We start from the raw sequence: 10,658 nt of genomic DNA on the forward strand, positions 1-10,658 counted from the left end.
ATATCCCAGTAAGACCCATCCTGTATGGAACTCATTACGTACTGGCACAGTGCAAAGCACTGGGTAGGCAAGTGAAAGTTTAATTCTCACAACTCCATGAGGTGTCACTACTATCCCCATTTTGTAGATGAAGAAACTGAGGCACACTGAGATGAACTTATCTGCCCAAACTCACACAGCTAGTGAGCAAAAGAAGTGGAATTCAAACCCAGTTTGGAAGAACCCCAGGGCATTCTGGAGCATAACGTTCCAACAAGCTCAACAGGCCTATCAAAGAGAGAACAGTAAGAATTAGAGGGACAAGGAAGGAGCTCTCTTTATGCACTGAGAGAGCAAAAGGCAAGCTGAACCCTGCAAACCACCCCACCCCCTAAAGTGGAATATATATAACATTCCTCAGGTACTAAGAACAAAGGCAGGGGAAAAACAAAATGTTCAGCTGATAAAGATCACAGTCATGTAGGACATGAAACTCCACAACTGTCTGTAACTGTCTTACTGATCTACAAGAAAAACACAATCTCAATAATGGTCAGACCTCCAGGAACCTATAGACTCGGTTTCCTGGAGCCCTATCATCACCTTCACCTCCACAGGACAGAAAACCCTGTGAAAAATCAGTCACTCCTCATAATCACAAGGCAGTTCTTTCTGCCCACGGGTCCTGTCCCAGTGCTATAATCAAAACACCTTTTTGCACTGTAAAACGTCTCAAGAATTCTTTTTTGACCGTTGGTCTTGACGATCCCACATTACTATGACTTAGGCACATAAGCACAGCAGGCCAGGTACGGTAGGCAGAACAGCAGGCCTGGCACTCGGAAGCCTGGGGTCGTCTGGTTCTACAATGAGCAGACCTGCTTGCACCACTTAGCCTGTCCAAGCCTTGTTCTCTTCAGCTGTAAGACAAGGCAGCTGGGCTGGAATACACTTCAGCTCTAAAACTGCACATCAAGTAGAAACACAAGTATATAGAAATGATCTGGCCGCAATGGTAGAGAAGAAAGTTGAACTGTACAGAGCATACAATTGAGCACATCACGTCAACTTTGCGAGAAAAACCCTGGCAGATGGCATCCATCAGCAGTCAGCCTCCAATATAATTGCAACAATGACCTCCAGTGGCCACTGCTAAATCCAGCTGTCAATTTTTGGTCATCTCTGACTGATCAGTGGCATCTGATAGAGCACACTACTCTTTGAAACCTTTTCTTCACCCGACTTCTAAGAAACTAGCCTCTCCTCAATTTTCCCCTACATCACTGGCTGCTCCTTCAAGTCTTCTCTGCTACTCGATACTCACAGTCCCAGCCTGTGCAGGGCCCCAGGGTCTAGTCCCAGACCTCTTTCCTCTAACATTCTTGTAATCCACATGCTGATGACTCGCATGTATCTATCTCCATCCCAGAACTCCTGGCTCTTACATTCAGCTGTCTACTCAGCACCTCTGCTAGGATGTCTAACCGGCTGTGTCCCCAGATGAGCCCCTACATTTCCCGAGTAAAGGGTCAACTGCAGGAAATGAACACTTCGCTCTTTTGGGAGCTCAGACTAGGGGATCTTAAACCCCAAGTCTTTACAATAGTTTGCCAGTCCTTCTTGGACATATCCCTGCTCACTCCCCAGTTATCTCTCAGATCTCTTCTCCAGTTACTCTTCTCCACCCCCAGCCACTCTAGCCAGCCAAGCTTATGCTCTTACCATACTTGCTACTTAGAACACTCCCCTCCCCCACCCCCAGCCCCGTGGAGTCCCACCGGCTCATTCCCTCGCCTTCTCAGGAATTTGTTCAAATATCACCTTTCAGTGATGACTTTCTATTTAAAAAAATATTTTTTTTTAACGTTTATTTATTTTTGAGACAGAGAGAGACAGAGCATGAACAGGGAAGGGGCAGAGAGAGAGGGAGACACAGAATGGGAAGCAGGCTCCAGGCTCTGAGCCATCAGCCCAGAGCCTGACACGGGGCTCGAACTCACGGACCGTGAGATCATGACCTGAGCTGAAGTCGGACGCTTAACCGACTGAGCCACCCAGGCGCCCCGAGGACTTTCTATTTTAAATTGCAACCTGCCAGGGGCACCTGGTGGCTCAGTTGGTTAAGCATCCGACTTTGGCTCAGGTCATGATCTCACGGTTGGTGGATTCGAGCCTAGTGTCAGGCTCTGTGCTGACAGCTCAGAGCCTGGAGCCTGCTTCCGATTCTGTGTCTCCCTCTCTCTCTGCCCCTCCCCTGCTCATGCTCTGTCTCTGCCTCTCAAAAATAATAAATAAACCCTAAAAAAAATTGCAGTTGCAATGTGCCCTTAGGGCACTCTTTTTGCCTGTTCTTTTTTTTTTTTTAATATTTATTCTTAAGTTAGTTAACATACACTATAGTTTTGGCTTCAGTGGAATCCAGTGATCATCACTCACATATAACACCCAGTGTTCATCCCAACAAGTGCCCTCCGTAATGCCCCTCACCCATTTTCCCCACCCCCATCGACCTCAGTTTGTTCTCTGTATTTAAGAGTCTCTAATGGTTTGTCTCCCTCTGTTTTTATCTATTTTTTTCCTTCGTAAACGTCTGCCATGTGATAAATACTATATTCCTGTATTTCATTACTGCCTATATTCTCTAACTACAACATAAGATCCAAGAAGGGGGAAGGGTCCGTCTTGTTCACCGATTATCTCCAACACCTAGAACAGTACGCACAACGTAGTAGGCATCCCTTCTGGAAAAAAATGCTTCAAACTACTATCTCCACGCATAGTTTGTGAAGGGTAGCAGAATATGCCACCCCAAAATATGCTACTTTAGAACAAGGATTATTTTTGAGCTGAAGACAACTAAGAAGCAGATACAGAAAAAAACTCTCTGCTTTCCCCCTATTTGCCTAAAAAGAGGACCTGAATTTGTCAAGGTGCCCCCATCCCCTCTTTACCAGGAGGAATGGAAGTTAATCGCCAGAGGCAGTAGACCCTCACCAGCCCAGGAAAGGCACCAGAGGAATCTGTATTAACAACTTTACTAAAACTAACCCTTCTCTACCATCAGTTTCCCCGTAGATTTGCCTTCCCACAACTCGCCACAGTAGAAGCTCAAAGACCTTTTGTCTAGCTGCTTCTCTAAAAATGTACTGTTCTTTGGTAAGATGGTACATAACCCCAAGTTCTAAGTACCTCTTTCAGTTACTCATCTGCAGGGCTCCCATATGTATGCATAATGCTCAGGGTAACATACTCGTTTTTCTCTTGTTCATCTGTCTTTTGTCAGTCTGACATGCAGGGCCCCAGCTGGAGATCCTATGAGGGAAGGAGGAAAGTTTCCCACACCCTTACATTTGGGTACATCAGAGAACACACCAAGAAACAGAGGAAAATGATGAAAGCCTGTCCCAGACGCTAGTTTCTTTTCCTCTCCTCTAAAAATAGTGACCACTTTGGGTTCAAGGAGAAGTGTATACTGTGGTGTCCCAATTAGACTTCACAGTCCCAAATAATAAAGAAGTATAGTGTCTTTAAAATAATGTTTTAAAAGTATCTAAAGTAGGATCAGTATGTTATCACACACAGATTGACTTTTAACATGTGTATGACATCATACACACATTTTTTCAAGTAAAGTTGGGGAACTTGGATTCCTACAGCAATCCTGAAACTGTCTTTACATATCAATAGCCTATAATGCTATATAACTGTAGCAGATTATAGTGTCTGATTTTTCTTTCGTTTTTGTTTTGTTTTGGTTTTTCAAATTTGAAATCTGTCTTTCACACATCAGGATTCTGTAATGGCAAATGATGGTCACCAAGTAAGCGGTCAAAGTTCAAACACACCATGAAAGAGCCTGGGTCTAAGTCCCAGGTCCACAACTAGACCAGGTCTTACTATCTAGAAGAACTCTGCCGACACGCTGGACTTTTCTGACCTTTGGCTTGCTCACCTGTGGAATGGAGGCGTTAGACCCCTAGTACGATTTCCATGAGGATGAATGAAAGGCTCCACATCACACACTCAGGCAAGTGCTTGGCAAACAGGAAGCATTCAACACATAACAATTTGTCATCTTCAGACTTCACCTGAAGACTCTGGCTCTCAAATACCTTGTAGACCCCAAACTGAAGTCCTACCCATTGCAGTAAAATATTCCCTTCTTCAGTTTATGCCTAATGAAAATGCATCCATTTTACAATAAAGATAAACAAATCAAATCACCTTAAGTGCCCTAATAAGATATATGAATGCAGATCTTAAAGATAAAATTCTTGAGGGTTAAGAACTGGCCAATGGGTAAATGAACCAGTTCTTCCCAAATAACAAAGAGGAACTATGACAATATCTTTAAAATAATGCTTTAAAAGTATCCGAATTAGGATCAGTGTGTTGTTTTCATATGCAGAAGGAAGTAGAGAACAGGAAGAAAAGAGGAATCATAAGAAGAAGGTATTTGCAAATGACGTATCTAATAAGGAGTTAATATCCAAAATATAGAAAGAACTTATGCAACTCAACACCCAAAAAACAAATAACTCAATTAAAAAGTGGGCATAAGACCCAAATAGACATTTCTCCAGAGAAAATATACAGATGGCCAACAGACACATAAAAGAAGCTCAACACCACTCATCATAAGGGAAATGCAAATCAAAACTACAGTGAGGTATTACCTGACACCTGTCAGAACGGCTAAAATCAAAAACACAAGAAATAACGAGGGTTGACAAGGATGTGGAGAAAAAGGAGCCTTCCGTGCACTGCTGGTACGAACACAAATTGATGCGCGGTGGAAAACAGTATGGAGGTGCCTCATAAAGTTAAAAACAGAATTACCATACGATCCGATAATTCCACTACTGGGTATTTACCCAAAGAAGATGAAAACATGAATTCAAAAAGATACATGTACCCCTCCATTTAATGCAGCATTATTTCCAATAGCCAAGATATGGAAACAGCCCACGTGTCCATCCACAGGTGAATGGATAAAGAAGATATGGCGCACATATACAATGGAATATTACTTAGTCAGAAAAAAGAATGAGATCTTGTCATTTGTAACACCATGGATGGAGCTAGAGAATATAATGCTTAGTGAAATAAGTCAGAGAAAGAAAAATACCACATGATTTCACTTAGAGTGGAATCCGAGAAACAAAACAAAGAAAAAAGAGACAAACAGACTCAAATACAGAGAACTGGTGGTTTCCAAAGGGGTGGTAGGTGGCGGTAGGGGTGAAATAAAGGGGATGAAGAAAACACTTATCTTGATGAGCACTGAATAATGTATGGAATTGTTAAATCATTATATTGTATGCCTCAACCTAACACAACACTGTGTGTTAATTATACTTCAATTAAAAAAGAAGAAGATGAAGAAGGAAGAGGAGGAAGAGGAGAAAAAGAAAAGACACTATGTAGAAAAAGTGTGAATTTGAAAGGATTACTTCAGCATTCAGGCCAGTGTCAACCTTATTCCCTTTTTAATCAATACCCGTAGAGATAAATCAGGAGGAAGCTATATATTCCACAATACCAATTTACTAATTTGTACACCTGAAACTAACATAACATTGTGTGTCAACTACACTCAAAACAAAACAAAAAAACCTACAAACTACAATAAAGAGCACCCACATAGCTTGCATCTACCATGTGCCATTCACTGTTCCAAGTGCGTCATGTGTCCTGTCCCATTTCACATCCTCACAACATCCTCTGAGTGGGTACGAAACTAGGGCACAGAGAGCAACATGCACAAATGTCCAACAGCTGGCAAGTGGCAGAGTCAGGACTCCAACCCAGGCAGTGCAGTTCTAGGGTCTGAGCTCAGAGCCACTATGGTACACTATCCCTGATTCATGTTCCCTGATTTCAGAGAGGGACGGGTCTTTTGCTCCTAACCCTATGTGATTCCGAAAGAGGTAAATTTGCCCCCTACCCTACTCTCAGCCACAAGTGTAGTCATATATTGTGACTCAAAGTAACCAGGCAGAGTCTACCTCTGAGATTTATTCTGCTGAAGCTAGGGGAAAAAAACTATCCTTCTCCTCTCTTGGACTGAGAGCTGCAAGGTTATGACCCCAATGCGGTGAGGTCCCTTGTACCCCACTACATGGAGGCACAAGGAAATGCTTAGAGCATGGGACCAGCCATAGACAGGGGCCAAAATGGGAGATGGATAGATAGAAAGAGGGGTGGGGTAGGCTATGTGAGTCCCTGGATCTGGCTGTATCTGAGGCACACTACTTCCTGCTTTTCTAAGTTCTGGTAGGCACAGGGGAATAATAACCAATAAGACACCATCTTTATTCTTGAGGAGCTCACAGTCTAAGGTAGGAGAGCACATATGAAAACAAATACTTATACTACAGCGAGCTAGCTGGTTAATATAATTCCTGCCATGGGGCTTTTGCACTTGCTATTTCCTCTCCTGGAAACAGTATACTCCAAGATCCATAAACTGGTATATGAAGTTCCTAAGGCTGTTGTCAAAAAATATCACAAACTGGGTGGCTTCAACAACAGAAATTTATTGTCTCAAATTTCTGAAGGCTCAAAGTCCAACGTCACAGTGTCTCTTTGAGGGCTATGAGAGAGAATCTGTTCCATCCTGCCCTCCTACCTTCCAGTTGTTTGCTGGCAATCTTTGGAATCCATTGGCTTATAGATCTCTGCCATCATCGTCACGTGGCATCATCCCTGTCTACTGTCTGTCTCTAGATTTCTTTTTTAAATTTTTTTAAAGTTTATTTGAGAGACAGCAAACATGAGTGGGGGAGGGGCAGAGAGAGAGAATCAGAAGCAGGCCTCACGCTGTCAACATAGAGCCCAACACAGGGCTCAAACTCACCAACTGTGAGATCATCACCTGAGCCAAAATCAAGAGTCGGACACCTAACCAACTGTGCCACTCAGGCGCCCCAATATCTCCTTTTTAATAAGGGTACCACTCACATTAGATTAGAGGCCTATCCTACTCCAGTATGACCTCATCTTGACTAGTTTCATCTGCCACTACCCTATTCCCAAATAAAGTCACATCCTCAGGTACTGGGGGTTAGAACTTCAACATGATTTTCTTACGGGACATAATTCAAACCATAACATCTGGCCTCTTCTTACCATTCAAGTCTCAATCCAAGTATTATCTCCACAGACAGGCTGTTCCTGATCTCCAAATTGAAAGTGGCTCTCCCCCAGGAACCAGTCACTCTACCTAACTGCCCTATTTGATTTTCTTCATATACTTAGCACTACCAGAAATCACTTGTTCATTTGGTTTTGGTTTGTCTCTCCACACTAGAATGTAAACCCTATGAAATCAAGGACTTTGTCTTGTCCATTTATCCAGCGCCTAGAGCAGTGCCTAACACATGGGGGTGGTTCAATCAATACCCGTTGAATAAATGAATACATGTACCAATAAATATCACTTGTCCATTCATAAACATAATGCCAGAGAGTGCACGACTACGAATGAAAATAAAGCAAGGTAAGAGGACAAAGACATGCCACTTTGAATGGGGTGGCAGGGAAGGCTTCAGAGACACAACAATGAAGCAAACCAGAGATGGTTTCAAAGACAGTGAGGATGACTGTGGGTTGACAGCGTGACTGGAGTGAGCTCCAGGCATGACGAAGATATGAGGAAGAGTGGGGACAGCGAGGAGAGGAGGCGTGCCATAAAGGAAGCCGCGAGTCAAGGTGCCTGCATTTACTACCCTGTCTGGACCTTCAGCTTACAAAGCACTTTGATATTCCTGGCCACATAAAGTGCTCCCTTATTCGTGAAGTTGTCACAAGAGTCCTGAACCCCTCCCTCTCTGTCCCCTGGCATTTTGTTTTCGCTTCTGCTACACAGCATTTCCAGCACTTTTGCGCAATTGTTAAGTTTTCTATCTTACGTGCCTCTTGGCCCCCTCCAGTGAGCTCCTCGAGGGCAGGGACCCCAGAAGTTACTCAGCAGACGTGGAAGGAAGGGAACTTTTGACTGCCACTCCTCCTCCCTGTGGACGCTCCTTCTGCCATACAGACCAAGTTTTTCCCATTTAAAAACAAGGCTTTGGGGAGTGACCTCATGCAAAATGGCACAGCAGGAAGCTCTTGGAGTCGGCCCTCCACCAACACGGAAGGAGGTGACTAGAACCAACTACCTGGGAACCCTGGAGCCTGACGGACGCGTACGACAAGTGGGGCACAGGCTGCTGACCTTTTCTAGGCGAGCAGGGTGGGTGAACCAGCCACTGCCGCCACTCCTCAGCCCTGCGCAGCTGTGGGGAGGGAAGGGCCCACGGTGCCAGAACGGCTGGCTGGTGCGGGGTGGACAGTGAGGACCTCGCCTCCTAACAATCTGGGGTTGTACATTTTGGTTGGAAAGCCTGTGTCATCACTGCTGCTACCACAGGATATGTGACAGGAGATAAACTGTCATGTTGCTACCCAGAGAGCCAAAATGTTTAGCCGTGGGATTTATACATTATTAACTCATTTTTTCCCAACAAATACTGAGTAGCTTTAATGTGCCAAGCACTGGGAATACAGGAATAAACAAAACAGACAAAAATCCGAATTTACATTCTAATAGGGAAAGTGATGGTTCGCTGAAGCGTGAGGGAGGGTGGAGGCAGGAAGGGGTGTATCGTTCTTATCTTGAGTCACTCCAGGCCCCTCTGATTTGGGACCATATTATTGTATCACATTTTACTCATGCCAGGTCTCCTGGCCTAAACGTAAAGACCATGCAAGTTAATTCCTTAGGTCTCTAGTTGCTTCTCACCCCGACACCCAGGCCAGAGACCCAGAAACCAAACGTGACTCACAGTCTCTTGGTCAGGTCCGGAAACAATCACATAATTTCTCCAACAATAAAGATGATATTTTGTTTCTTTGTTTAATTAGAGCTGTGTACCTATATATTTTTTTTCTTAAAAAAAAAAAAAAAAAAAAAAAAAAAGATCTCCATCTTCCCAGGATGATTTAATTGGATTCCTGCCTGAGGCAGAAGCTAAAACCACTGTCCTCCAAAAGCCGACTTCCTGATGTGAGCCTTGGTTCAGACAAGTCATTCAAGCTCTCTGAGGGTCGGTTTCCTAGTCTGTTAAGTGCGACAGTAAAGCGTCACCTCATAGGGCTGTGTAGATGCTTCGATAAGGCAAGGATGTGAAAATGCTTAGAGCAACACCTGGCACATACGAAGAACTCAATATAGGTTACTGGAAAAAAAAAAAAAAGAAAGAAAAAGGAAAAGCTTCCCAACATCCTTTCAGCCCATCATTTTACTGAGAGAGCATCACTATCTGTCAACTCACACAACCCAACAGACGAATATTTCATTATCACAGCACACTAAGCAGCAAGGCAGATTTGGGGAGTGGGGGTCAGGGGAAGCAGGTTCCAGGTGATAGTGAGGGTCTGGCGTGGCTGCTAGATTTGGCTTCTCCAACAGCCCAGGGCCCTGCTTACCAACTTGAAATGTACCTTTGTGCAGAATCTCCCAGGGAGACTCTTGCCTCCTCCCCTTCTCTCCTCCTGTTTTCCTTTAAAGCTGATTCAACCAAGGGAAGCAAGGCCTCATTTTTCATAAGGGCATTCTCCCCACACCTTGACTTTCTTCTCTTCATTTGCATTAGGAACAGTACATCTGACCCTTTATTAAGGCGATGCTGGTGGCTCCTTTCGCAGCATGTGATTCTCTCTCCCTGATAGTCCCTCTCCCCAGCAGCTAGAAGCCTGAGTTCAAGAGTAGCATGAAGCTATGACCTGAGGCTGGCTGCTTTGGGAGGAATCAAGCAAGGGCTGCAGAGCAACTCAAAAGTCATCTGATGGACCCATTATGCTAGGAGAAAGAAGTCAGAAAAAGACCAAGTGTGTTCTCACTTACACGTAGAATCTAAAAAAAGCCAAAGTCATAGGAAAAGAGAGTAGAAGGGTGACTGCCAGAGAGTGGGGAATTGGGGAGAGGTTGATCAAAGGGCACACACTTCTAGCTGTAAGATGTGTAAGTTCTGGGGATCTAAGGTACAGCACAGTGACTGTGTCTAACACTAATGGATTATATGCTTGAAAGTTGCTGAGAGTAGATTTTTTTTTTTTAAGGTTTATTCATTTTTCTGAGACAGAAAAAGTGTGAGTGGGGGAGGGGCAGAGAGAGAGGGAGACATAGAATCCAAAGCAGGCTCCCGACTCCGAGCTGTCAGCACAGAGCCTGACACCGGGATCGAACTCACAGGCTGCAAGATCATGACCTGAGCTGAAGTGGGACACTTAACTGACTGAGCCACCCAGGGGCCCCAAATAGATTTTTTTAATGTTTATTTATTTTTGAGAGAGGGCACGAGAGGGGGAGTGGCAGAGAGAGAGAGAGAGAGAGAGAGAGAGAGAATCTGAAGCAGGCTCCCGGCTCTGAGATGTCAGCAACAGAGCCAGATGTGGGGTTCAAACTCACAAACTAGGAGATCAAGACCTGAGCCGAAGTCAGATGCTTAACCAACTGAGCCACCCAGGTGCCCCAAGAGTAGATCTTAAATGTTATCACCACACACGCAAAAAAGTAACTGTGTAAGGGGATCAAGGTGCTAACTAACCTTATTTTGGTATTTTACAATACATACACTTATCAAATCATCACACTGTGTACCTTAAATTTACATGTATATCAATATCTCAATAAA

Source organism: Prionailurus bengalensis, chromosome B4, assembly GCF_016509475.1.
Source record: "Prionailurus bengalensis isolate Pbe53 chromosome B4, Fcat_Pben_1.1_paternal_pri, whole genome shotgun sequence".
Lineage (NCBI taxonomy): Eukaryota > Metazoa > Chordata > Mammalia > Carnivora > Felidae > Prionailurus > Prionailurus bengalensis.